A 27,973-nucleotide genomic window follows, 5' to 3' on the forward strand; every position below is an offset into this window, starting at 1 on the left:
GTTCATGTCGATCACCTTTTGAAGACCATCTTAAGGGTTGAAATTCATCTGGTTACGTTTATAAAGTATTATTCCTAAGTTTGAAGTGTCACATCCAATCGAGAGCAGTCCACTGAAGGCCACCGAAGCTGCGACATCTTACAATTGAGCTGTTACGGTTGTATGGGTTTATAAACACTTAATTATGGCAATCATCGTTATTACACGATAATTTGAGCTGCTGTTCCCTCTACTTCCCACCAGCTTCCAGCTTCGACAATTCAACTTCTTCACCTTCGATAATGAGACGCTGAGAGTGTCCGGAGCAACAGAAAAAAAATGATGAAAACAACCAAAGCAACACTCAGCGCAAACAAACGTACACCAATTGAATTAAAACATTATAATACAGTTTCTTCCCTCGCGATCATGTAATTGTACAGGAAAGGGAAAGAGGGGGAGGTGAAATAAGGCGCTTGATTGTCACCTCACCCGGTCGCCGGTCGTTAGCCGTGCGCCAATGTCACTTAACGGGTGGCGCACTCACAACGAGCCTTCGAGCGATGCGAAAAGTGCTTGGCCACCTCGCACCGTCTGATACACGCATGACGTATGACGACGACGCACTGGAAAGTTGGTCGCGAGGCGTCAGTCGCGAGGTCTGTGCTTGTGCAAACGCTGGAGGAAAAGTGATAAACGAATTCGCAATCGTTTGAGGCGTACCGTCGAAAAAAAAAGAAGAGACAAAACGCCGCAAAACATTAGAGAGCGAGAAAATCACATAACGTCAGACATCCTGACGACGTTATGGCCTGAAGGATTGATGTTTTTTTTTCGTTCGTCCCAAGCTTTCTGCCCACTTCTTCACACCCGCCGAAGCCCCCTTTAGAGAGACGTGAGATGGAGACGTCTTTTTTGGTGAGGTATGTAGCTGTTCCTTATTTCATCGCTGGCAACGGCATCACATCGAATGACTTGTCTTCATCGTGGCGCAGGAGATCTTTTTCCCAAGCGCTGGAATGTGTTTAGCTTTTTGCCCCTTTTTTGTTTCGTGTCACTTTCCAGGGCACACAAAAAAAGCAAAAACCTCCCGGCGGCCATTACACGCAGCTTCCGTTTCTGGGCGCATTCTGGTTGTTTGTTTTTTTTTCATGGTTTGACAGGTTACAAATTCCACGTCGAATGAGTGTACTTGTCACAGAGGATCGTTCTGTGATCGTACCATTTTATCGGCTCCTACCGGGGTGGTCTAAGCAACCCCGTTAGGCGACTGCAAAAACGGTTGCTTCATGAGTTTCTCATGTCACACTAACTGTCCCCTTTCTTCTAGCAGAATGTTCTGTAATGTCGAAAGCAGACATCTAGTAAGCTATTAGCCCCCGGTGTACCATTTCCCACCATGTAGCGCAGCAACCAGCGGTTCTCCCGTTCCGACCCGGTGGTGGAAATTAATTCATTAGAGCATCCATTAAGGCAGTATCGCGTTCGCGCACAAAAAGCAAACAACGTGCGCGTAATGAACTGTTTGGATAAATATATTTTAATAATTATCATCGCATAAACGGCTGCACATCAACTCGTTCCACCTGCTGCACTCCTCGCTGCGCTCTCGGTGGCAAAAGTCGCCGTAACAGCGCCCGAAGTGTTCGGCGGGAAGCGAATATTTGCATAAAAGTCGACACCGACGACGACGTCGTCGAGCGTCCTGCGGTGCTTCCCACGACGGAGCAGAAACAAAAAACTCAAAAAGGATACACAAGAGCTGCCAATTCTTAAAAGTGGTATCCTCAAGTGTGGAGCTGGGCGGGAGTTGCTGCTGTTCATATTTTTATTTCCCAGTATTTTCGGCATCCCTCCTCCGAAACCGATGCCACCGAAAACTCGAAAGGTTGTGCCAAAAATGGCTGCAGGCAACGCCTGGTTGCTCGGTGTGACTGAACACAGAGAGATGAAAAAGGAGAGAAGAAGAGAACACTCACACACCGAAAGTGAACGCGATGGGAAAGCTCAGCTGGCGCCAGCCGTGGAAAGCTTTCTTTCTTTCGCCGGACGATAAAGTTTGACAGGCAAGGGCACTGTTCCTGCTCCCCAGCGGGATTTACAATTTACCGGTAAATGACATTTAAGCGGATGACGCGAACGTGAGCGAGTTGTGTTGCCGATGATAACTTTTCGCTTCTTGTTCTTGTTCGTGAAACGGTTTATCTTTCACACGCGAATGCAGTGTCGGGGAAAAGGGCAAAGGATTTTACTGAAATTACTCGGTAAAATTACTTGAGGGCTTGAGACAAAAACGCATCCTTAATGATTTTGGGAATTGATTGGCTATTGATTTAACTGTAAAGAAAAGCCTTCTAAAAAAAGGACCACTTCTCTCGAAATTGACATTAAAAATCAAAAAGAACCAAAAAAAAAACAAATCTTAAATGCCAATCCCAATCAATAACATTTGGAGTGTTTCTTCAAGAACGCTGAGCTACTAGAAATTCTTAAAAACTGGAATCAATAAAGGAATTAAACAAAGAATGATTGGAACAACACTCAGGTTCAATCATTGGTAAAATTTTACGAGCATTTTTCAAGACTATTTATATAACATGTGCAAGTTGTCAATACACTGGGGTTTTTCAAGGTTTTTGATTGTTTTCCGCAAATTTTTGGTTGTTTTTCCTACTTTCTTGTGTGTTTCCACGATTTTTAGATCGTTTCCCAGATTTTTTGGTTTAATTGTATTGATGTTCATTCAGACGATACTAATGGATCGTGGGTACGGACCAAAAATCTATGGGATACGATTAGTAAAATGTAATTCGAGCATAAAACACTACGGGATCTAAACAAAAAACCTTGGGAATCGCTGTAATGTGGAATTTGTTGAAGTTAGTCCAGAAAATTCACCCAAGACGTCTAATATAAAATAATAAAACATAAAAACTCAAGATGAAGTTCTAAATTAAACATCACAAAACATCCAATATACTGTAACCAAGACATCTTAGTTACTAAGTATGTTAGTACCTACATTAGTTACAGTTTATGCAAAAGTGAATTCTCTATGGAATTGCATGACCAGTAACTTGTGTATGCACTGATACGACGGAACAGTCAAACAAAGCCTGCCAGACTCTCCAAATCCCACGAGCTGTTTTTAACTTTGATGTAACAACAATGTCGTGCTGTAACGTACTGACCATACAAAAACTACACATTTTCAATAGTTTGCAACAGTGCTGGTCGGTGAAAATCCACGCCTCTTGACAGGTAGGCAAGCAAGTAACCACGGCATCAGTTGCAAAAACGGTTACGGCAGCAAGAAACCTGCCTCCCGCCAGAATCCAGGAAATGCGTCCCATTTTCCATGTCCTTCCCAAGAGGCACACACGTTTGGTGTGCCCGGTACACCGTGCCTCCACCCATCCTTCGCGTGGAGATATTCATTTCAAAGTGTCACTTCAGTTGCAGCAGCAGCAGTAGCAGCCTTTTCTCGTCCTTCTCGTTCCCCGCGTTCACGGGGAAAAACGTTTGCTCCCCCAAAACAGCTCTCCCGACATGGTTCCGATGACCATGAGAGCGATCGAAAGAGAAAGCCATTTTGGCCAGTCTCCTTGTATGGTTGTGTGCGTGTGGGTACTCGTTGGAGTGCAAAGAAAGAAACACACCGCGAGAACGGGAGAGAAAGTGAGATGGAGAGCGAATGTTGGAGAGCGAGAAAGTGGCGCATGTCTCGAAGGAAAATTGCGTGCACAGGACAGGATTTTCCCTTCCGGGAACGGTTTTCCACCTCCGAGGTTGAAGCGAGACAACCGGTTTTGCCGCACAGCTTTCCCGTGCCGCTGGCTGCGCAGTTGTGGCGGTGACCCGCCGGGATAAAAAGGGAAAGGACTCACTGTGCCAAATGCGCCTGCGGCATCCTGCATCGGTTTCGGTTCTCATCCTTCCTTGTCTTCCTTCACACTCCCGCTCTTTTACCCCTTCTACCGACCGTTATGTAAAGCTAGGTCCGCAGCTGCCCGTGCACAACCGCCAACCCTGCAGGGTTCAGCCACAGATTTCGGAAGCAACAGCAGCCACTGCACACACACACGCACTCGCGCACGAATCACACCCGCAGGGAGGATAGTACGCGGGAGCCATCGTCAACGTTGGCAAAGCCTACGGGCTCCCAAAATCGCTGCAGTCGTAGGTGAAGCCTTTTACCTGGCGCGCAGGAGTACCGGGGCACTGGGCTGTGATAGCGCGTAGTAGTCGTAGTACGCGCGTTTATAGTTATCGGTTCGTTGCTTTCGCGCTGCCCTGCAGCCTCAACCAGGGCACACTGGTTTTCAATCAACTCTTGTTACGATTTCTGCCGATTTAAATTGGCGTACCGATAGGACCAGCACGGGAAACCAGCCGCGAGTCGTGCGCCGTGAAAAACAATTCCAACAGGCAGCCGAACAGTCTGTCTATGTTTGCCATTTGTTTGGTTTGTTTGTTAATTTGATAGATTTGGACTGCGAGCGATTTCAAACCTGGTACCGAAAAAAGGCTCACCATATATTCAGTTTTGAGGCGTTCCGCGCATAAAAGCCGTCGGGAAAGTTGCACCCGTAGGTCCTTTCCGAGAAATTTCACTTACCGTCGGCTGATACGATTTTAGATTCTTTTTAATGACGACTTTCGTTTAAAACATCATGACAGGGTTTGTTTCAACAAGAACATAAATAAACAGTATAATGAATAATTTCATTGAACTGAATTAAAAAGGGTAAAAAAAATAATAAAACAACGGGCGAATATAGCGAAAACACTCATTAATAACGTGAAAGCGTGTCAATATCAGTATCGAAATGAAAACTTAAAAGAACCGCGTTGGAAAATGATAAAAGCAGAGAAGAAAAAACCAATAAAAACACATGCACACACCAAAGTGAGAAAATAAAATTGCAATTTCCGCTGAAAAGTGAAAATTATCTACTTCAAACAGCACCTGCCTGGAATGGATGCTTTTTCCCCAATTGTACTGGTACATGGAAATGGAGAAACAAAACCTGCACACATTAAAAACGCTCACCGAAAACGAGTAGTACTAGTAATATTAATAACACGTTCATGCCTGGTTCCACATCACCCCCGCCGGTAGCGGAAGTGCCCGGTGAAGAAAGGTGTTCTTTTTCGAACCACTCGCATCAGCATTTCAACTCGCAATAAAAAAGCGTCGAAACTGATTTATAGTTTTTAATTGAATTCCAATCGCGCACGCACACACACACCTCTGTACCTCTGTTGATGATGATGTGGCGTGCTTGGGTTGGAGTTGGGCATTTTTTGATTTTTTTTATTCACAACAATACACCAGCATGATCCACATCATCTCCATCCCGGCGGCGGCCATTTGACGGTGATGCATTTTGAATTCGTGTTGAAAAATTAAATTATCGATTACAGTCGAGTCGGAGTGTTTTTGTTGGTTATGTTTTTTGCATTCATTTTCAGTGCATTGTGCTGTGCAGGAAGGGCGGGCAACGATTACAACTAACGCTGTATCGTGTTCTTGTGAAGTTAATTAATTGCAATCCGGGTGATGATTGTGACAGCGAGCGTGTGAGCGAAGTGCAGTTAAGTGATTTCATGTCACAAGTGCATTAACGTGTCTGGAGCGCGTGCGAAACTCATAACGACCAGTGGAAGGTATCCGCAGGTAGGTGAAATTTGGTTTTTGGTTTGCATCATTAATTCAAAGAAAGAAAAAGAAAAATAAATTGGTAATAAAAACAATTAAATGATTAAGATGGCATTATGTGTATGAGTAAATAGATGAAAATGATCATTGAAAACAATGAAAGGAACTGTCGCAACAGCAGATAAAAATAATAACAAACTTCACTATGAGTTTATTAAAAAAAACTAAGGAACCTACAGAGTATATTTTAGAAGAAAAAATGTTCAAACCAACAAACTGTGTTCAAAACAAGCATCAAGAAGAAGCAGAAAACATGTTTTCTACAGTAATAGAACAAAAGAAAAGAAGCTTAAAACAGATAAAATATAACACAGTAGACAGTAACCATAATAATATGACTGATGTATTAAGAAGAAACAAAACGTAATATAAAACTGAACTGATTCCAACATTAATTAAATGCCAAAAAAAACCCTAGTAAATAAAAAAATAAATAAATAAAAATGAAGGTGAATACTACATGGGTCTTGGGTCTTGATACAAATCCAACCAATATAAATCGTATTATAGAAGACACTAAACAAAGTAAAAGGGACTCCCTCAATATACATGATGTAATCAATAAATAAAACATATTTTACAAAATAAATTAAGATACATTATTTAAAAAAATGCATGCTTTTCAATATGAAATTCAAATACTTTAAATTAATATTACTCTATTTTAAATAACAAAACAATTTTAAACAAAAAAAAACTTAGATTAAATAGCAAAACATCCACCCGAAATCCACGCCATTATTCATTGTGCTATGTATTTGGTTCAGAATCTCCTAAAACATCAAAAGGATTCCAATTCATTCTCAAATTTAAATAATATTTTGGAGGAAAAATAAATAAAAGAAATCCGATTATTATTACAAAGCAAAGTAACTACAGTACAGGTAAACGAAACCGATAAACTGCTGCATCTTAAACCCATTTCCTTTCCATACTCAACACTGTTGGGTTTGCGACGGCAGCTTGACTCTCGGAAATGGACGCTCAAAGCTAATATCCTTGCTACCTCATGCGAGTCCAAACTTAAACGGTCCTTCCCAATCCATGACGGCCATTCCAAGAGGGTGACAAACCCACAATCGCTCCAACTAAACCGAACCGATCCGAAACGAACACCCCATTACAACGTGTGTTGCGTGTCCCCAAGATGTGACCGGAAACGAACTTCATCTCATCACACTTGACCGCTTCGGTACGAAAAAGGTGCACCATTGGACCACAATTTCATTATCCTTTAAATTCAATGATAATTTTTGAAACGCTCCCTCCTACTGTCTGCGTGTATGTGTGGATGATCCTTTTACAAACGAGAGTTAGAAAGAGAGAGAGAGAGAGAGATTCACAAAAAAACACCCCACCCGGCCGAAACAAAATGAAGTAGGTCCGATAGCCCCCCGGGGGCTGTCCAAGATACAAAGCTGCGTAAAACGGGCAGTGGGTGGGTGGTTTATTTTTTTGCAAGGATCTGTTATTCTTGTCATTTTTCTTCTTCTTTTTTTCGGTTCTTTCCATGTCGAAAGTGTCCCCTCGGTGCCACGCGAGGTCGCCCGTTAACGATGTCAAATAACTGCGGGAGTTTATCAACACTTGGTCACGTACTGTTACTGACTGTGGATGTCGGACGGACGATGAGGTTCCATTTTTCTTGGGCCGTACGTTTCTTCCTTTGGTCGTGGTTTTTTTTTGCTTTAGTCCAGTACTCTCCTACACACAAATACACCTAAAACTCTTTTTTTTGTTCGTGTCGGCAGTCGGACGTGAAAATGAGGAAAAACCCGTCCGTGACTTCAGACGAAACATGAAAGTGAGCGAGTTTCTCATCAGCAGGACGTCTTACGGGATGCTCCCTATTGGGCGATTGGGCCGACGAAACACACAAAGAAAATCAATCAACCCACCCTGAATCCACCGACTTGCACACCACACAAAAGGGCAGGGACACAATAATAATAATAATAATAATAATAGTCCAACGACCGGGGAGAGCAGTGTAAAAAAAGGGATCGACTAGAAAGGACCGCGCACAAGAACAACGAAACCGGAGGAGTTCATTATCACGTTTTGCAGTTATTGTATTGTTTCGCAATTGGAGTGAGTAGTCCTCATTCATCCAGCTTCTCAACCTCTCCACCGCAAAATCGTGTGGTGCGGGCGTAAGGTTTAGCACAAAAACCCCTAACGCTAGGGTGAAGCGTTACAAATAGGATCAACGCAGTGCGGTTTCATGGGATTAAAAGAGGGGCGCACCAAAAGCGACCACGACGATATGGCACATGCTACTACTACTACTACTGCTGTTGGTGTTTGATGAATTATTCGGTTCATTTGCTTAGACAGGTTGGGTTTTGGACAGGGTTCATCTGGCAATAGCGCTTTTGGTTTTCTCTCTCTCTCCCTGAGAGCTGATGGTTGGTTCAGTCCCTGGCCAGCTGTGTGCAAACATCGCGATTGTGTTGGCTGATTGTTGTAAACGGACTGCTGCTGGCCGCACAAATGCACAACCTCTGATGACAAATTTGAGCGTGTGTCGTGTTGACGTTCTTTCGTTTGGAGTTTCAGGGTTGCAGATTGATTACATCTACGGCACATTGGGTACGGTTGGGTGGATATTTATACGGCTCATTTTTGTATTATTTTTTCGATTTGACAAGAACGTAAGATTAGACAGATGTCACAATGGTAAACATACACTGTAATGTTGAAAACTGAAAACAAACACGTTTGACAGCTTATGTGGAGAATAAAAGACTTATTTGAAGAGAATGGTGTTGATTATAACAGTTTCAGGTGGTATCTTATGAGTAATAGTTCCATAGTTCCAGCAGGTATTTCAATTCATAGAGAAAGCTGGATGAGATAGAGAGATTAGGGAGACCTAGTGGCTTATATTATCGATAGCTATTCCACAATCCTTAAGCCTTAATCTAAAGCTAAATAGGTCCTAGCTATCTGATTCACCCAGCTCACATGATAACTGATTCCAAAATAGAGACATGATATCTGGATCAAGATCAAACTATTCTTTAGGAATCTCCTGATCCTATAAGGTCCAACAGGTTCCATACCTATCCAGATGATAGACATGGTCCTTTAGATTGATACTACTTGTCACTGTTTGGTCCTATCGATCAGTAGTGTTCTTCTTGATGTCCAAATCTTTGATGTCTCGCTCTGTAAAATGTGACGTACATTTTCCCATTAACACAAATTTTAGATTTTACAAATAGAACACACTAATTAAATACTTAACTGCATTTTACAACGTTGGTGACCCATGGTGTGATCGCAAACAAATATCAATTTCGTCTGAATCTTCAAAACTGATCTCTTGTTGAGCTTTCCAAGCCGAATTGTAGAAATTCATTACAAGTTTTATTCAGGGAAAAATATAAATCAAAAATATATAAATAATGGCCAACGAGGCTCAAATAATATGTTTGATCGGTATGAGGTATCCTTCACCAATCATCATAATTTTAACAATGCTGTATAACTGCACCCATAAAGGATTATTGCTACAGTCTCACATTCAACGAGATTCCAAAGACATCTTGAGCCAATAAAGCCGCATTAACCCTTTTCTACTACCGCAAAATATATCACAGGAAAATCCTCTTACCAATCAATCCACCACAAATCACGAAATTCAACCATCATCACTCCCCACCCGCACACCAACACAAGCAAACACACAGTGTATGGAACTCTCACAATTTAATAGACGACCACAACTGGTACAATACAGTCCGCGCGCTAACGAGATTCCTTTGCCCTCTCTAATTTCATCCAACACACAAATATCGAACTATCGGTAAGCGCACTTGGACAAACACAACACGTCCAACATAATGGCTCGATTGTTGAGCCCATTGCATGCCACGGCCTCGCCCCTGCTTTAATATTGTTCCCGGCAAGTCCTTTATCCACCCGCTTCGCTGTTTACATAAAATGCCATACACGTGCGACATACACACGGTCTTCCCCAGACCTGGGATTTCTTTCGCAGTGGCAAGTGGCATTAAATTGGCCCATGCGTTACGTGGCATGGGGTGGGATTGTTTAATTTGTTGGGCGGATTTTTTTTGTTTTCATCTCGAATAAGAGAACGAGCCGTAATGTCAACACATGCACGGCTTAACCCAGCGCACACGATGCACAAAAACCGGACACTGATCCGGGATGTCAATAGTCCGGGATTTAGGTCAGGTTAGCTGGCAGATAACAATACACACCACAAAATGACCATCCGGAGCAGCAACAGCAGAAGGACAAGCGGTTTGATACTTTTTAGGAGTTTGGGAAAAAGGTGGACGCAAACACAGCACGATACGATGGGTCATAATGCTTGCGCAGGAAATTGCCGTCGAGATGGCTTAATTTTCATGCCGCATTATGCATTTTCTTTATCCATTTACATTTTTATATGCTGTTTTTTTTATTGTTTTGCTCCACCGCGTTTGATTGTGCGGAGCGTTGCCCTCGAGCGATGGAAGACGAAAACCAGATTCCTTTTCAGGCAGATCTTCCGTTTTACTTGCATTCAATAGAAAGAAGCTAAAAGAAATAATTGAGAACGAGTTTGCATCGAAAAACGCTCCCTTATCCAATTGCGGGCGACGTCCCTTTTCGCAAAGCGCAGAGCGAGTGTATTGGAAAATTAAAACGGAAAAACACTCTCCTTACCTTTTAGCTTCTACCGCACCTCACAGTACTGACCGGAAACGCCGTTTTTTACTTTATTTTTGCTCTCCTTAAACACCCACCACACCCCAAAGCTCGACCATTGCACTTGGAAGAATTTGCAAAAAAAAAAAAAGAACTAAAGCATCCAACCGGGGTTTAACACAAAAACAAAACCCGGAGCAAACGACGGACAAGCGGGCAGGACGACATCGACCTGGACATTACCGCGATCCTGGATCAAACAGAACGCTGTGTAAGTGCAGGACTGCTCTTGTGGACGAGAGGTGTTGTGTGTGTGTGCCGGGCGCTCCGAAAATAATAAGAAAACATCACAACGGTACCAAACCGAACCGGACTGGAAATGAAAGAAGCGAGCAGTAAAAACTAAAAAAATAAAAAATAACAGCCCCAACACACTCCACGCAATGTGCATTTCATAAATTATTTAAAACTGCCGTCGGGGTGGGGCGCTGGGGGGGACAACTGAGGCACGGTGCAATGGGCACAGGGAGGGAAGCCAGGGCGCGGGGACACAAGATGGAAGTTTAAATTTATTTTTCCACCGCTCGGAGCGAAAATCTCTTAAGTCGTGGCCTGCCGCGCGTCCACCGTGCCCGGGATCCTGCTGGAACGGCTAAATCCTCGTCCAGCTGCCAGGCAAACCTCCCCACCCTTCTTCGATCCCGGGGTCAGTACGGTCCACCAAGGGGGGAGCCAGCGAGCGAGTGAGAGAGATAGTGTGTGGAGAGTAGTCTCATCAGTCGCCATGCTTGCTTGAGTGAAATCCGGGGTGAGCGGTGGCTTACACGGTTCACGGTCTCTCGTGCCCTCCGTGCGTGGATTCAGCGGCGCACGAGGAACGGACGACTTCCGTTGAGAGGGAGGGATGGTATTTGGAGGGTGGGACGACAACGACGGACGATAAGCCGTCACCGTCCCCGGAGCTATTCGGAAGGAGCCATTTGCCGGGCTATTTGCCCTGTTACAACCGTGCACCGTGGCGTCTGCGTTCCGTACTGGAGTTTTCTTTCCGCGGGATTGGCGCGTTCGGACGGTCCCTTGCTCCAAACGGCTGCTTGTTACTGCTTTTAATGCTCCCGTTGCTTGCTCGTGGTATTTATTTCTTGAGACGGCATTTCTGTTGCTGATATTGCTTGTTTTCTTTTCCTATGTCACAGCTTGTCTCCATCAGCGAGGACAGAGCGTATAAACAAAATAAAAAAGCCATTTGAATGAGTAGCGCCTAGCAGTGAGTTCGAAGAACGGTTCTAGAGCCAATCACAGATACTGTTCAACATTTTTTTATGGCATTGGCTCTACGGATAAGTAAGTAAGGCTCTACGATGTTGCAGTGCTTGGTGCGTTTATGGCAGTGAGCAGGATGTTGTGGTGCAGTTCATTATCTATGCGGTGCAATAAAACACGCGGTATGCAATGTCGATGACCGAGCAGAGTTCATAGAAACAAAAAACATAAAATTAGTAGCAAGGCAAGGTGAGATGCATTTGAACAAGTGTTGAAATTAAAGAGAGCTTTGTTAAGATCTATTAAAGCCTTAGGTCTTAACCAAAACTGAATATTACATATTGCAATAAGGTAAGCACCATCTTCTACTTCTCTAATTGACGTACGTCATGCCAGTGGTCACGTCAGTGCCTACGTGGTTATGCCAGTCGATACAGGCTTTCGAGACTCAGTCCTTGCTACGGGAGGAACGGCCTATATAGGGTTTGAAAGCACGACGGGTATGTTGTTCACACGTGCAATTTGACGACTGTACAATTTGTTTAAATTTAGCAGATACAATAAAAGTACTTTTTTGTTGTAGCAATGTATGAGAATTTCATTTCATTTCATTTCATTTCATTTCATTTCATTTCATTTCATTTCATTTCATTTCATTTATTAATACAATATCCGCCATCAAGGCTAAATAAGGCAGACTTAAAACTAAATAAACCCTAACAAATAAACAAAATAATTCATGAAAAACTAAGCCTAACTAAACTAGTCTAGACCTAGCAAAAAAATTAAAGAAAAAAAAACATAGGTAGAGCGTAGAGACTATCAAAACTTAATGAAACTTAGAAGAATAATTAAAGAGAATTAGAAGAAAAAATACGGTTACGGAAAGAGTTGAGAGAGGAGTCGAAATCAAAGAGATAGTAAAAGTGGTTAAACAACCTGAAACAGGATAGAATAGGATCATTGAAAGTATAAAGAGTATGACGTGTTTCAATTGACAGAGGATCACGAGGACGAAGGGAACGAGAGGGAACATACAACGAGATGGACGAGAGTAAATCAGGAGCATCAGTATCAGAAAGTAATAAGCCACCAATAAAACATGCCTGAGACACTTGGCGGCGGAAGGCGGCGGAGTTTCATAGGGAGGTAGTGAGGCAGCACCGAACAAACGACGAAAAGCAACCCTGGTAAAAAGGCGCTGAATGCTTTCAATTCTCGAACAGCCATCAATAGTAGGAGGATTCCAGATGATGCTAGCATATTCAAGAAGAGGCCTTACCAGAGCACAATAAAGGTTTCTTAAGAAGCTTTGATCTCTAAAAATAGAGGTAAAACGTAAAATAAACCCAAGAGTTCGATTAGCTTTTAGTAGAACCTCATCAAGCTGCAGTTTAAAGTTAAGACGACTGTCGAGTATAATACCAAGGTCACGGATGGACAAAACACGAGAATTACAGCGTCATAGGTCTGATATTTAGCTCCACTAAGGTTTCGACTCCAATAAAACTTCAAACCGATTCAGAGATGGCTATGCAACTTATAAGCTTTGCTAGTTGAGACTGATCACATATCATCAATCATAACATCAAGCACTGTGCGTGTTTTTAAGGCGAATAAATAAAGCGAATAAATTAAAATAATGCATAACATCTGACAAACAATCATAGGCTGCAATTATCTTCAAGGATGGAAGAAAAATCAGCCTATTTCGCATTAACTGCATGACTCAGAGTCAGAGTTGTACCATAAAAAAAACGTCGGGCAGTTAAATTTTAATTTAATTTTAAATTAAAAGGAAAACACGCACTTCTAGGACAGACAAGGATTGGAAAAATCGTTTCCAATTCCTCTATAACTGAGTACTTGTTAAAATCAAGTAAAAGAAACTTGTACCAGACCTTCGAAAACGCATTCGAACTGACTTTATTACGCTTAAGTCATAGTTGTGATTCACTTTAAAATTGCAAAACATCTTTGGCGTTGCTTTATTGCAGTTTTACTCTGGAATGAATCAACGATGACTGGAATGGTTGAATACGGGTAACCAATAACCATTACAAATTAATGCTCGTTATTTGTGGTTACTGGTTGCCTTGAAATGCCTCATTTGTAGTTTGTTGTTAAGTTAGTTATACTAAAGAGATATTTTAATTATTTGTCAATTAAATCTTACGTAAATTATAATTGGAAAAAAAACTCTCAAATTTAGCAATTCAGATGATTATTAAATATGTAGTGTACCCTTTCACTGGACATGGCTAGTTTTTTTTCAGACAAAAATCACTGAACATAAAACGGCATTCCTCCCTGAACATAAAAAAGCAACATTTTTACAACCGCCGTGTCCCTGGTATGCCAAATTGCATTGACAATTTCCTGTGCCGTTTCACTTTCCTTAAACGTTTCTTTGGCACTAAGCGTTCGTCCCATTGGCGAAAGGATATGGTAAAATCTCTTCAACAAATCTGAGGAAACAGCTGTTGAAGTGTAATTATGAAATATTCAACAGCTCGCTTCAACACAGACATACAGCAACATAAATGCGGAGTCGGTGCCAACGCACTTGTCTTTCGCTAGCAACAAAAGGTTGCTGCGTGCGTGAAGTGCTTGCAATACAATTGTCTGCCCGGTGGTGAGTTTACATATGATTACTTTTCGTTACGGCTTGCAGTTACGAGCGCGTTGTGTCGGACGGACGAAGCGAGGAATTTAAAGTGGCAATGTTATTTTGAAGCAGCACTATCACAGGCACTCACTCGTACAAGCAATTAAATGCTTTGCATAAACGATAGCACAGACAGAGGGAAACGTCGGTGAAGAACCGTGCTAAGGCACACAAAACAAATTAATCCTTTGTAGAAGCTAAAACCACCACTCCAAAGTCGCTCGGACGGAATCGTGTATCGGCTCGGCGCGGACGGTTGATTGCGCATCATGTCGCACACGCGGTCGAATTGATTGTCTATTTCTTAATTTACCGAAAGCCACTTTTCATTCATATTATGATTAGCTGCCGTCGTCGGGTGCATACGCGAGAGCCCGTGGAGCCCTGCGAAACCTGGTGCCATTCATAAAACGAACACACCGAAAACAACGATAAAGATGATAAATTGCACACGGGCGCAAGCGCATTCGAACAGGACCGAAATCAACGAACGGATGTGCTGCAGCCTGTGCGGACCGTCGAAGAAGCGAGGGGGCATCCGATCGTAAAGTAAGTGACAGTCGAGACGATCGCGATCTTGTGCCTTTTTTGCATGCTTGTGTCATTTTATTTTCGCTTCTTCGCTTTTGCACCACAAGTTTCATGTGTTTCATTGAGGAAATGGTGCTGCTGCTGAAGTTACCAGACCATCCATATTGCGAACACGAGCGAGCAAGGCAACTTACCACCGTCTCTCTGTGCCATTTCCGATCGAACAGATACGTGTTGGATGCGTGCGTGTGTAGTCACCGATGAGGGGAATAATAAAAATTAAGAAGATGAAATATATTAATCCATAAAAATTATTCATTTCTGTAAATTAAAAACAAAGCGAACCCTTCATTTCGTTTTAAGGTGGTTTGGTAGCTGAAGAGACCAGTATAGTGTAGACAAGGTGAAGGTATACAGTTGAACGTTATCGGAATGAAGAATGAAATATAAATAAGTAAAAAATTCAGCAACAGTTCAGTTTCACAGTTCTTTAATTCAAAATAAAATCGTATTACAGATGCTGTATGGGTTCATACATCATTTTGTATAGGCACTGAACAGAAGGAATACTCCAAGTATCGGACGGTTCTTGAGCAAATTATAACAACCTTTAGTAACTTCCCACCACTTACCTTTCTTTTGCACATCCGACATAGATTCCATCGGGCTATATCATACTCTATTTATAACATTATGAGCATACTGGCTTCTCGCGAGATAGAGCGGTTCTATCGAAACAGTACTACCGAAGTACTAACAAAGATGGTTTGTACCAAAGTACTAACCAACTATGGCTTTGTATTTAACTTCTAGCCTGTTAGGTTTTAGATTTACTAGTTAGGTGTCGACACTAGCAAGTTACACCTAGTTTTAATGTATATAAAAGTCTAACAAATCCTATTCCAAACATATTGCAGTTATGGACCACTTTTTTGAACATATTTCTGAAGTCCAGAATCAGCTCTGAAATTATCCTGAATTTGTATTATTTTTTGCTTTGTAAATGTCAAACAGTTTGGCCTTCTTACTAAGGCGTTCAATAATTTCGCTTCTGTTATTTGAAACCATTTAATAGTCAGATACAGATATGGTTATAAAAGACACTATCAAACACTAAATTTTCCCGTTTCCTGGTCACGGCATCAAAGCAAAAAACTCGATCGATTCCCATTGCCGAAAGAGAGGATTAAATATGACGCCTGTATCAATAAAAATGAGCTGATTGACAGCAAAACAATCCATTCAGCTATTGATGCCTTCTACAAAAACAAGGAAAAGGATTGCGAAACACCGGCACATCCCAAACATTCCATCGTTTGATCAGCTGCTGTGCTACGCATTGCGATTATGTTGTTAGCGTCTACCCTCTCAATCCATCCGGTATAAAAATGCATCCCAGCCCACACGCTGAGAATGAATAAAAAATCAAGCTGAAAAATAGCGAATTGCCAAACACTCACCACAACCACACGGCGATAAAAACGTTATCCTTTCCCCGAAAACTCGACCCGAAAAGATTTTGCGCAAGATTTGCCCTCCGGTAGCTAGGCAAAGTTATGCTCAAACCCCTTTTTGTGGAAAAGCCCGGTAGCAGCCCGAAAACTGCACTAAGTAGTTCCACCTAAAAACCATTTCAAAAGCGAACACACACACACACACACCCATGCCTGTTGATGGGTTATGCCATATGGTTTACTGAGGCACCAATTTTTGTTTCCCTGTGTCTGTTTCTCGGGGTCCTATCGCCACAGGGGCCCAGTTTTATGGCTGACGCGGATGCGTTTTTCAAAGCGTTCAGGTATTTTGTTAAGCTATTTTGCTGGCTGTTGCTTGCGTTTTTTTTAAGTACGTCCTACACCACCCTCCGGCATAGCACTACCAAGTGGCAAGCGATCCTGCCAAGCCGAAGGGACTGCAATTTCGATCAACACCTTCGTGCCTTCCGGGGGTGGCAGCAGCTTGCACGGGATCAATTTCGTCTTATTAGTAGCGGTCCCCTACTCCCCTAATGAATTGGCCATCTTGCTGGCTCTTTTTAGCAAGATCTCTCTCCCTCTCGCTAAGCCACTCTAAGTGGGCTCGGTGACGATTATGACGCTGAGACACGGGCGACATTCACTGGAAATCCGAAACGAAATCTGCTGCCGCAACCGTAGCAGCAGCAGCCGCAGCAGCCGTAGTCCACTCGGAGTCCTTCCCCAAGGGGTCCCAAAATGATAAAATGGCTATAATAACCAATAATCACTCTCTTAACCATCCGTCAGAGCACAACTGCCGCCGCCGGGTAGTGCGAGAGAAAGACAGCGAGAGTGAGAGAGAGCGGGTGACGCATCCGCAACAACGTTCAGGCCAGATTGTGTCCGTCACCGTCGCATAAGGTTTGTGACGGAATGCCACAAATAATTTTCTAATTATATCACTCCACGGACACACAGAGGCGGACGCGCGCGCTATATTTCACTGAAACTCTGTTGCGAGCAAACCGTTGTAAGCCTCCAGGGTCAGTAGGCAGCATCCTCGCTAGTGCTAGCGCTCGATGCCAGCTGTCAAACGGAGATCCACAGTAAGCGAAAGCCCAATTTTCCCACGTGCAACGTGAACGATTAGCATACCCAAACTTTGGAAATGCATAGTTTCGGCGGGAAGTTTCGCCTTTCCTCACTGATTGCGCTGAGGGTCCTTCTCTTTCGGACTTTGGGCGATAAATTAATAAGTCGAAATTGAGCGACCGTCATCTGGTACGATATACGGGCATGGCGGTCTCACATCTTCTCGGCTGTGTCCACGCAAAACCCTACCTAGGTTTGAAAACGTACGCCGGCGTGCGGTCACAACGCTCCTAGCGGAGCACTGAACTGCTTGAGGCGTAAACATCGTCCGAGGCTCTTCGGTCGGAGGTACTTGACTTGGTTCAATTTAATAAACTCCGAAAGTTTAACAAATTTCTGTCACGTGTCACACAGGGTTCTCGCATCACGTGCTGGTGTTTTTTTACGTTTGCCAGAGGAAGGGTGGCAGAACTCAATCGTGTTTTGAATCCACGCGTAAAACAAATAGCCGCAAGGGTGTGGATGAGTTTCTATGGGAATATTTGCTACTTTGTATTGAGAAGCTGTTCGGGGAAGAGGGTGTAGATCAGTTTGAAGTCAATAAAAGGATTTTGGTGAGTAACGTTCAGACGTTTTAAAAGAAGGATAGCTTAAATGCGACCAATATCCTGGTCACGGCACCATGTGTCATTTAAACAGATTCAAATATTCACCAAAGATTCAAAGGATTTTGGTGAGTAACGTTCAGACGTTTTAAAAGAAGGATAGCTTAAATGCGACCAATATCCTGGTCACGGCACCAATTGTCATTTAAACAGATTCAAAGCTCACTTTAATGTTGTGACAAAAAATTCAACACACAAAGTGTCAGGTAGATGCAAAGCGACACTCAAAAGCAAAGCAAAGTGCACATTCTTACTCACACAAGGCAAGTTTTGAAGCCTTTGAATCGGCAATTTTGGGCTACATTCCTTCACCGACTGGGCTGTCATATGGACCGGTTGTCATTCGAAGCCAAAAGAACGGATACACCTTACGCATTAACGTACGCAACTACGCAAATGCCACAGGCCTCAACAATTCAGAAGCATTGGCCACGGCACATGGAATTAGACATTTCGGAATCTTCCCCTTGTACATGTGCTACACGCTGCATTCCGCAATTTCGAGATAGGGAAGCCGGGGCAGCAAACGCAAGCCACGCACTCGTGCGGACTTTCCGGACAGGGCTGCAGGGAATGAATTGCTGAAACCAAACGGTCTGCAAAGCTCCACGCTCTACAACGGCCTCTATCGCCAACGATCGACAGTGGAAATTGCGTTTCTGATTGTTTTCGCTTCATCTCGCAGGCCTTTTATTGGCGGAAGGTTTTGTGCGTTGAAGTTATTTCCATTTTTTCCCCCAATTCTCCCAATGGCTGTCTTCCACCGAGCCGGCCATAGGTCGCAGATGCACTTTACGGAATGTAAAGGGGACACGATGTGGCGGTTCGGTCAATTTGCAATCAGGTTCGCTCGTTTTTCGTAGTCGCGCTACAGACAACCGTGGATCTGCTTGTTTCACGAAACGTGGTGCACAAAGTTTGGTGCCCTTTTTGGGGAAAACGAGAGAGAGAGAGAGCGTTGCGGAGATTTGCGTGAATACTGATACGGAGCGGTCCGTCCGTCGCGATCCGGCAAACGATGCGTGATGCTGTCTAGCTGGAAGGAATTTCATTTTGGCGAAGGTATCCCGCACATGCACATCGAACCGTGTACTTTGGTACAGCTGCTGCAGTTGCTGCTGCTTCTGCGGCTGCTCCTGCTGCGAGCTTATGATGAAAATGACTGAAAATGACCGACATGACCTCGGTCAAACTTGACCGGAAGCGGTTGAATGCTCTGTCTTTCCGCTCGCTTTTGCTGCAGTTCGGTGGGTTCCGCAATCACACGCAGCCAAACCTCGAAATAGGTCCAGAGCACAGAACCGGAACGGATATACGCGAATACCGTCCGCTAATGAATAGACGGACCGAGCGCTTACAGCGTTTCGCGGGAATGCATGCATACGGGTACATCTTCGGAACCGCTCTCACACACGCACACGGCCGCTCTCTCCCCATCTGCGTACAACAGTCGTTGGGGAAAGGTCGCATAATTTGAGACTGCCGCTGTCATGCCAACCGTTCTGCCTGTTCCGATCTCGGTCCCTCGGTCCGGAAGGAAACAGTTGTCTGCCAATTATTTGCTCAAACCTCAGCTGACACCTCATTTGCCCGCATCCGTGCACCGGGCACCGGACGTGCACTGGGGCAAAATTAGCAACGACTAGATCCCAGACAGCGTTCTCGGAATTGCCACAAGAAATGCATCCATCACGTTGGCTATACCGAATCGGTGGAGCTTGCCCGGGCGAACTGGGCATTCGATTTATGATATTCAATCAAAACTCAATCATCCCCAAAGTTCGGAACAGTTTGCACCATAAATCATCCGCGCCGGAACACAGGGGATATCAAATAAATTGTGGAGCAATTTCGATTGGGAAGGATGGGGTCAGGGGATCAAATTAGATTAGTGGAGAATCAGGTTTGAGGTATTTTTGAACAGGTGGCATGGATAGCAGAAAAGCTACGTGAAAAGAATTGTAAGAACAAGATGGCTTTGTTAGAATTTTGCGTAGTATTTGCCAAATAAGTTTCTTAACGGCTCGAAATATGATTAATAAGAAGAAAAAACGATGAATGACACTTTTTCACTTCTGACACGTAAGAAAATGCATTGTTTTAATAAAAATAAGTATTATTTTGAAAAAAAAACCTTGAAATAAATCACGAAAATATCCAGTTCGAAGGACCATTATTTGATGAGTTAAGTTTTGCTTAAAATTTCATTTAATATCCTTTTTTCCCATTACTTATTCCTTGCTAAGTTTTGGCTGATTATTAGTTTATTTGTTTGTTTTTTTCATCTCCAAGCAAATCCAACAGCTTTGAATGTTTAGTTTTTTGCTATTGCTTGTTTTTGTTATTGCTTGCAATTGATTGTTTCTGTTCCTTACTTTTAATGTGATTAGCCTTATTCTTATTGATGTGGATTTTGTATTTGTATTTTTACAAAGGTTCGCAAAAGTGTGTAATCATTATCCAATAAAGTGAAAAAAATCGAGACTCGAATAAAAAGCATCGTGTTTATTCGTGCAGTTGCAAAAAATCGTGTCAAGTCAACTGCAGGCATACTAGTCAAGTTGTAGTCCAAGTCATACGAAATATATAATTTCATTTTCTAACACTACTAATAAATGATTTCCTGTCATTAATACTACCTATTTGGTTGATGAAGTACACAATTTTCTAACTTCTTGGTAAATGAAAAATCCTACTTTGGCTTCAATTTTATCTACCTGTGATGAACGTCCTCGGAATGTCCTCTCTAACCCCAAGTGTTCATCCCTTCCTAATAGTATTAAATTCGTTTCCTTTCAATCCACAAATCACCCCCTTCCCCCTTCTCTGGTACCTTAACCGCTTCCAAAACGAAAAAGGAAAACACTCGCACATACACATATCGCCAAACGAAATCGAAACAATTTAGTTGTCCATCACAAAATAATTGATTTATGTTTCTCGCCCCAAAAAATCCCCCAAAACAACGCATCAAGAGATCGACAGCGTCTCGGGGATAGATGGATGACGACAACGGGCTCTTTTTCCGAACAACGCGTTCTCCGATGCATTTTTCATCTTGCTGTCGAGCCGTTGCGCACCACCCTCCTTCCCATACCGGGCTGATCGACCGGGTCGTGTGCGTTTCGATTGGCGATCGCGCCCGTGATGGCGTGGTGCAAGATGGCGAGCGCCCGTGCCGTGCCGATGCTGATGATAATCATTATCGAATGGTGACAGCGAATGCGAATGCCGCACGGGTAATGCAGCGTGCATTGCGATCCTGCTTTGCGATCAGGGTTATAATTTGTGGCGAAGATTTAGTTTTAATAATAACGATAATCATTATAATAACGAACCCGCTGCTGGCGGGGCAAACAAGCGAGCGGGTGGGCCGAGCAGGGACGATAATTTATCGATATCCAAATTGTTTCGGAAAAGCACACAGCACCGGTGCCCTGTCGAACCCGGTTTTCCTCGATCGACACTGGTGGAGAATGGAGGCTCTCGGGATCGGCACGGGCTAGGGCAGGACGAGCCACGGAAGAAAGCAGCATGATTTATGTGTCTTGGGCCGATTTTTGGGACCGAATCGCTCCGGCGTACGATTGAATGATGGCTTTCAAACGCGACGGCTGTTGCACGCAACCATCGGATGATTTTATGGTTTATGACACGTCCAAACGTCCAAGAGCCGAGTGGATTAGAAACGAACGTTTAGGGGCAGCATTGTGAGGATATTGGTTTCATCAAAATATTGGATGCTTTAATTGGAGCAGGATGAATGGTTTGTGAGCGATGGCAAATTATTTCCTTCATTTAAACAAGAAAAATTGTATTTACTTTCGTAGTAAAATTAATTGAAGTACTTGCAAGTAGTGTGGTGGCCAAATTATAATTTAATAAAAATTATTTACAGTTTGCTCCAGATGTTGCTCTCATCCTCTCAATTTAGTGTGAAGTAAAATACACCAAGAGTCATAAATATATAAAAAGATAAAATTCAAAAATAAAAAAAGCTACATTGAGCAACTTTGCATCGGTACAATCCGCTACATTTTATATTAAATCTTGTTGATGAACGAACATAACTGTGCATGTTGACTTTTATGTGCCAACAGAATTTGTATCGCTAGCCTCAGAACACTCGTGTTAAAATATTTGCCATTTCCGCCGACCGACAATAAACCTCTCGACCCCCGGCCGATTCTACGGGGGGTCAGCGGCTAGTGCAATAAAATTAATCAACAGCCAGAACCAGCTGAACGAAAGAAAAAACTGTAGCGAAACAAACAAAACAATAAGCCAACCCAACATACGACCTCCACGGTGGCATCATTAATTCGTTGCCCCAAAAGTATGACAGTCGGGTCCCACAAAGCGCCTTCCCGGCTGTCTGGAGGGCATACCGACTTCCCTCGGGCGGGACGACACAAAGGGAAGAAGCGCATAACGCCGGACGAAAAAAAAGGATGCCGCCTTGCTGAGGTCATAAAATCGCCCGTAGCGTGACAACAAACACACAGCCACAGCGGAACGAGGTGGCCCCACAGGATCGAGAGTCACGCGCGTGCCGACCCCTGCCAGGCGTGCTTAAGCTTTGCGTGGGGCTTTGTGGGGTTTTCAGTTGCCGAAAAGATATGGCTCGAAAATCCCGCTGCATCTTGCTGCTAAAACCCAGCTCCCAGCGGGTCACACACGCCGAAGATGCCCGCTGGGGGTATGCCTTTTTTGTTGTTGTTCGCAGCAAACTATCAATGATCAACGAGACCAAGAAACGAAACCGTGCCGCAGTGTGAATGTGGCATTTTCTCAAGCGGTGTGATATGTTCATTAGGCTGGTAAGAGCGTCCCTTCAATTTTATTGTTCGCTAATTAAACCGTCTCATGGATCGTGTATCGCATTCTAAATTCCATCTACTTGCAACGGGGAACTTCAATCGTATGCAAAAAAGTGCACCGAACAAGAACGGCCCCATTTCAAATTAGGGCCGTACAAACTCCAGCCCGCGGTACAGCAGCAACTAGCAGCCATCCGAAACAAAAGCGCAGCCTTACCAATCAAATCGCAACCCGGCGAGACTGCACCCGGGATCGGGACGACTGCAGTTGGCAAATTATAGCTTTTTGGCATTCCGCATTTTTATTTCATATTTTAATTGATTTGAAGTCAGCCCGCTACCGGTGTGTTTTATTCATTAGTTCACCTAAATGATGAGCATAATGAAAGGGTGGGGTTTCCCGCTTCCCTGCTTCCCGAGTGACGACGACGGCGACCACACGGGATCGGTAGTTGCCGCAGCCGAACTGCTAGCCGGACCCATTGTTACATCAAACTGACGGCGCGCTACTGATTGGTGTTGCATAAATTATGCCCGATAGCATCATGCATTTATTGATTTTTTAAAGTTTTGTTTTACTTATTATTTGTGCTCCACTCATGCTCATGCCTTTGCTGGCCCAGGCTTCTTAATCAAATTTAATGAAAAACCAAAATAGAAGCCCGAGAAGTTTCGGCGGTTTATTTGATGGGTTGTGCGCGCGAAAGCGTTGATAGTTGCTGAAATGCATTGCGTTTCGGTAATGAACTGGAAATTTGTACAGTGGAAACCGAAGCTCGTTACTTGATTATTTGTCGATTTATCAAATTATACGAAACGAATCGGGTGGACCTGTTTGCAGAGTCAGAGACCTCTGACGATCCTTAATGAATATATTCTAGAAGAATTATAACTGAAATGAAATAAAATTGACAAACAACGTCAAACAAACATTTGACTTTGATTTTTTTAGTTTGAAACACTCTTTACTACAGTTTACTGAATAAAACAATGTCTAACGCTTCATCCTTACACTTAACGTTGCGTCAACACGGTTTATTATGCGCTGCTTCTCCATTCCCAAGTGCCGTCTAATTATAACTATTTTAAAACTATCCCATTCCAAGAAACTCAACATCCACCGCCCTCGCAGTAGCGCAGTAATCGCCCGCCCTGGCTGCTTCCAGGCAACCAGAAATGCCAACAATTACCGAAAATTGATACGATAAAACGTATGATTAGAGCGCTGCTGAGTGAATTTTAGCACTTGTTTACAAAAATCGCTGCCGGGCGAAATCGAAAATTTCAGCCATCGACGTCAACCCGGCGACCCGGCGGATTGTCGAGAAAACTTCCGTTTACGGTCACCGGAACCACCACCAAAGCTTCTAGTTTCTTCCCTATTCCTCTCATCGGGCGTTCACGAAGCAGTTTCCCAAAACTTCTCAGTAATCTCACCTCAACAGTGTGCCACAGTGTCCTGCGGAACGGTAAACCAGCGCTCGCCGGAAAGACATCGCCGCGCCGGTTGATAAATTATAGGATAAGCGGAGATTTTAAATTGATTTATCATGTTTCCTCGAACTGGCTCTTCTTTCACTCCGTCCCCGAGTGCGGCCTTCGTCCTTAGGAAGTGTCACTTCCAGTAAGCTACGCGAATCCTTCCCTCCCACCGTACACCGTGATGTCTGTTTGCTCAAAGCGCCAAACACGGCGGATCGAGTCTTGGGAAGAAAGTTATTTCTCGCCTCATTTTCACACACCTTCCGCACTGCTCCCACGGGTTCCTTTTTTGACATTCGGGCCCCGATGCTTTCCCAGGACTCTTAATTAGGAAATCGAAGTGCGGCACAAGAAGCACCTGAACGGCACCAGCGGCCGGTGGGTTAAAATCGAAAACGTGCCACCAACCACTCGCGAAGGAGCACACGCACAAACATTATTTTGTAGCAACAACTCTTGCCAGGGTGCTGCACGGTTTGCGTCAACAACGAGCGGCGTCCGGTCCTTATAACTCACCCTCCTACTGTCCTCTTTGACAGCAGCAGCAGCAGCAGCCACCAGTCCTTGACGGTTGATCCAATATCAACAAAACCACTTAATTACGGCATAATACAGTTGGCCGTAGTTGATGGATTTCAACGAGCAACACGTGACGCGCACTGAAATCAATACCGCGCTGAAAGGGATAGTGTTACCGAGATGAAAAAGTAAAACATTATTGCTTATTACGAATGGCAAAACGGACGGCAGGTCGGTTCAATCTAAAAAACAGCAAGCAAATAGGGGTGGTACCAAAATGGTACCTTATTATGGTGTAGCCTTTTTTGTCGTTTTGAGGCACGTGAAGATATTTGATTACTAACATTTCTGGGCTAATTTTAGCGTTGCTTAGAATTATGAAACATTTTGAGGGATTATTCGCATCATATATTTGTTCACTAAGGAAGTCGTTACAGAAGAAGAAGTCCTTTTGAATGATTCTCATTGCTGCTGGTTCTTTCCAGTGCAGGGTAAATCTGTTTCAGATTCATGAATCTGAATGAATCTTTGAAATGATGCCAGCCTGTACAGGCTTTCGAGACTACTTCGCAAGTACCACGCAGCCGGATAGTTTGTTTATTCGGTGTTATTAGGTGTTATTAGGTGTTATTAGGTAGTATCGCGCAAATTCATTATTTTGAAAATTCATGAAATTCAAGATTCATGAATCCCTGGAAATACATCTTTTAGATTCATGAAACTTTGAAGATTCATTGATTTCTCGAGATTCATGAATCTTTGGAGATTCGTAAATCTTTAGAGATTGATGAGTTTTTTTTAGATGAATGAATCTTTAGAGATTCATGAATCTTTGAAGAGTCGATTTGAGATACGAATCACTCATCACTGAAAATTCATATGAATGAATACAAACGAAAGATTAAAGATTAATCATGATTCATGATTTTCAAGTTTTTTCATGTTTGTTTTTTGCTTTGAAAGAATTTGTAAACGTAAAGGTTAGACCTAATCCCCAACATAACATAAAAGTTTACAAAAAAGCCAAAAAATACCTAAAACCCCACCATTGAATAAACGAAATAAGTTGTCTTTAAATCTCTTTACTCCCAACTTCATCACCACATGGTATTTCCATCCATTACTTCCATTTCCAGTAGGTATCACGTGTAATCCAATCGTAACACTCCACCGCCGAGAACACGAGTCAGGAAATCAGCACTTCAACCAACCTCCTCCCTAACTACAACTCCACAATGGCAGACGCACTGTAAAGTATCATTACGCAGCCGTGTATCGTTTGTCAAGAGAGCATTTTGCGCTACCTTTCTATTTTGCCATCAACCGGTCGCCACGTGCCAAACTGCCAAAACACGTCGCACGTAGTGTTTTCATGAAAATGGACCCAACGATGTTTTCCTCGAACATGACGGGTATTGTTTTTTTTGTTACCGATTCTCTTCTCTCTTTTTTTTTTGGTTAACTGATCTGTCTAATTCTGATCCTCTTTTCAATCGCGCTTTACCTTCACCTTCTAACGCACTTTTCGCACTTTTGCTTCTTATCGAAAAACTGGCCACCAGTCGATAATATGCTTCATTTTTTTGTTCAAGGACCCGTGCCAGCAAACATGCATTGCGTTAATCATAATAATAACTACCTCAGCCTCGGTGAGTACTCGCTTTGTTGCGATGAGCCGGCATGGTTTGAAGTCGGGCACACGCGCCTCGCTCGTGTAGCCACACCAGCACCGTAACCGGAATGGAAAGAAAAATACGAAACCTAACCATCGATTAGGGGGGTTGTAGTTAGCGAGGAAATCTCCCTGTTTTTTTGCAAAGGCTCACATGGTGGTGAGTGTAACAAACCAAGGACGAGCAGAGAGAGAGAGGAAACAAAATCACAGAAAACACAGGTAAGCAGCAAAGCAAAGCGGTACCGACATCGATTAGCCAATTAGTTTATGAAATTTAATTGGATACTTGCGCTCTTTGCGATCACTTGCCGGCTCGACAGCCTAGTCAGTCAAAGTTTTTGCTGAGGTTTTGCTGCACTCTTTAAAGAAGCCTCTTCTTTACCCACGTGCGTGTGCCTCCGATTAGATCCTGAACGTTGGTCAGTGCTCCATCCCTTACGTGCTTGCCCATTTTACACTTCGCCATCTCACAGGAAACGAGCGTCAAGAGCGTCAATGCTTTGTGTCCTGCCTTTCGATCAGCTCGTGTTATGATGAACTCTTTACTGCTGTCCTTCAGTCACACGGCACCCCTCTACAAGTGAAGAAAGAACGTTTTGTAAACCCATTTTGTAGCAAACAGACCGAAGCGACCGACGAATCGAGTACTCATTTGCATGCGCAGCAGATAACTCACCAGCAACCGACGACTCATCCCCTTTCGACGAGCATACTTTCAAAGCAAATTGTCCCGGAAAATTCGCTTCTTGCACCCTTCGCCACAAACAACACGAGGCGAGGGTGCGTGCGCCCCTTGTTACTATCCCATCAGTGCCGGAAACAACCGGAACCAAATATACGTTGCGTCGATTATGAACTGCCTCGCACCCCTTGTGGCAGCCGAAGCTCGTGTCTCCTTAACGTGACATTTGATGGGATTGCAATGAGATGCCCGATGACTCGCGTTCCAGCCCGCGATAAGATACGATAAACCTAATTAAGCACTTAAAAGACCATAAAACCTGCTGCTGCTGCAACGAGAGATCCGAGGCAGTGTTGGTTGCCCTGCTGTGGGTTGAGCTGAGCGTTGTTGGACCGATCTGTTAAGGATGATAGCGCGCGGATTTAGCGTTCGACGTGCGTACTCTTGACTCTGGTACTATCAGGAGACAATCATCTTGAATTGTGTGACTTTTGCTTTATTTTTATCATATACAAACGGGCGGGGTCGACCTGGTTCTGGTTGGGATTTAAAACTTTATCGGGAAAAGGAAATCGCGTTTAAAAATGAAGTACGAGATACGAGATTTGTAAAAACAGATGCTGCTTAGTGGCTCGTGTTTAGGAATATTTAGTAGGGAGTTTTGAGATATTCTTGCAACTTCAAAATTTCTGCCATAAATGCGTGCAGTAAGACTTCATATTTACTTCTATCACAACTGATTTCGTGTCAAGA

The 27,973-nt window shown here is 43.4% G+C and overlaps 1 protein-coding gene across 1 annotated transcript in view; it reads left to right on the forward strand.

Annotated features, from left to right (window-relative positions):
- Nucleotides 1-5,511: 5,511 nt before the first annotated feature.
- LOC120902991 (transcription factor AP-2-epsilon) overlaps nucleotides 5,512-27,973 on the forward strand; it is a 134,862-nt gene continuing 112,400 nt past the window's right edge. Inside the window, exon 1 of the mRNA XM_040312143.1 lies at nucleotides 5,512-5,659. The gene's annotated coding sequence lies outside the window, so the exon portion shown is untranslated. The remainder of the gene's footprint in view (nucleotides 5,660-27,973) is intronic.

The sequence above is a fragment of the Anopheles arabiensis genome, chromosome 3 (genome assembly GCF_016920715.1).
Source record: "Anopheles arabiensis isolate DONGOLA chromosome 3, AaraD3, whole genome shotgun sequence".
Lineage (NCBI taxonomy): Eukaryota > Metazoa > Arthropoda > Insecta > Diptera > Culicidae > Anopheles > Anopheles arabiensis.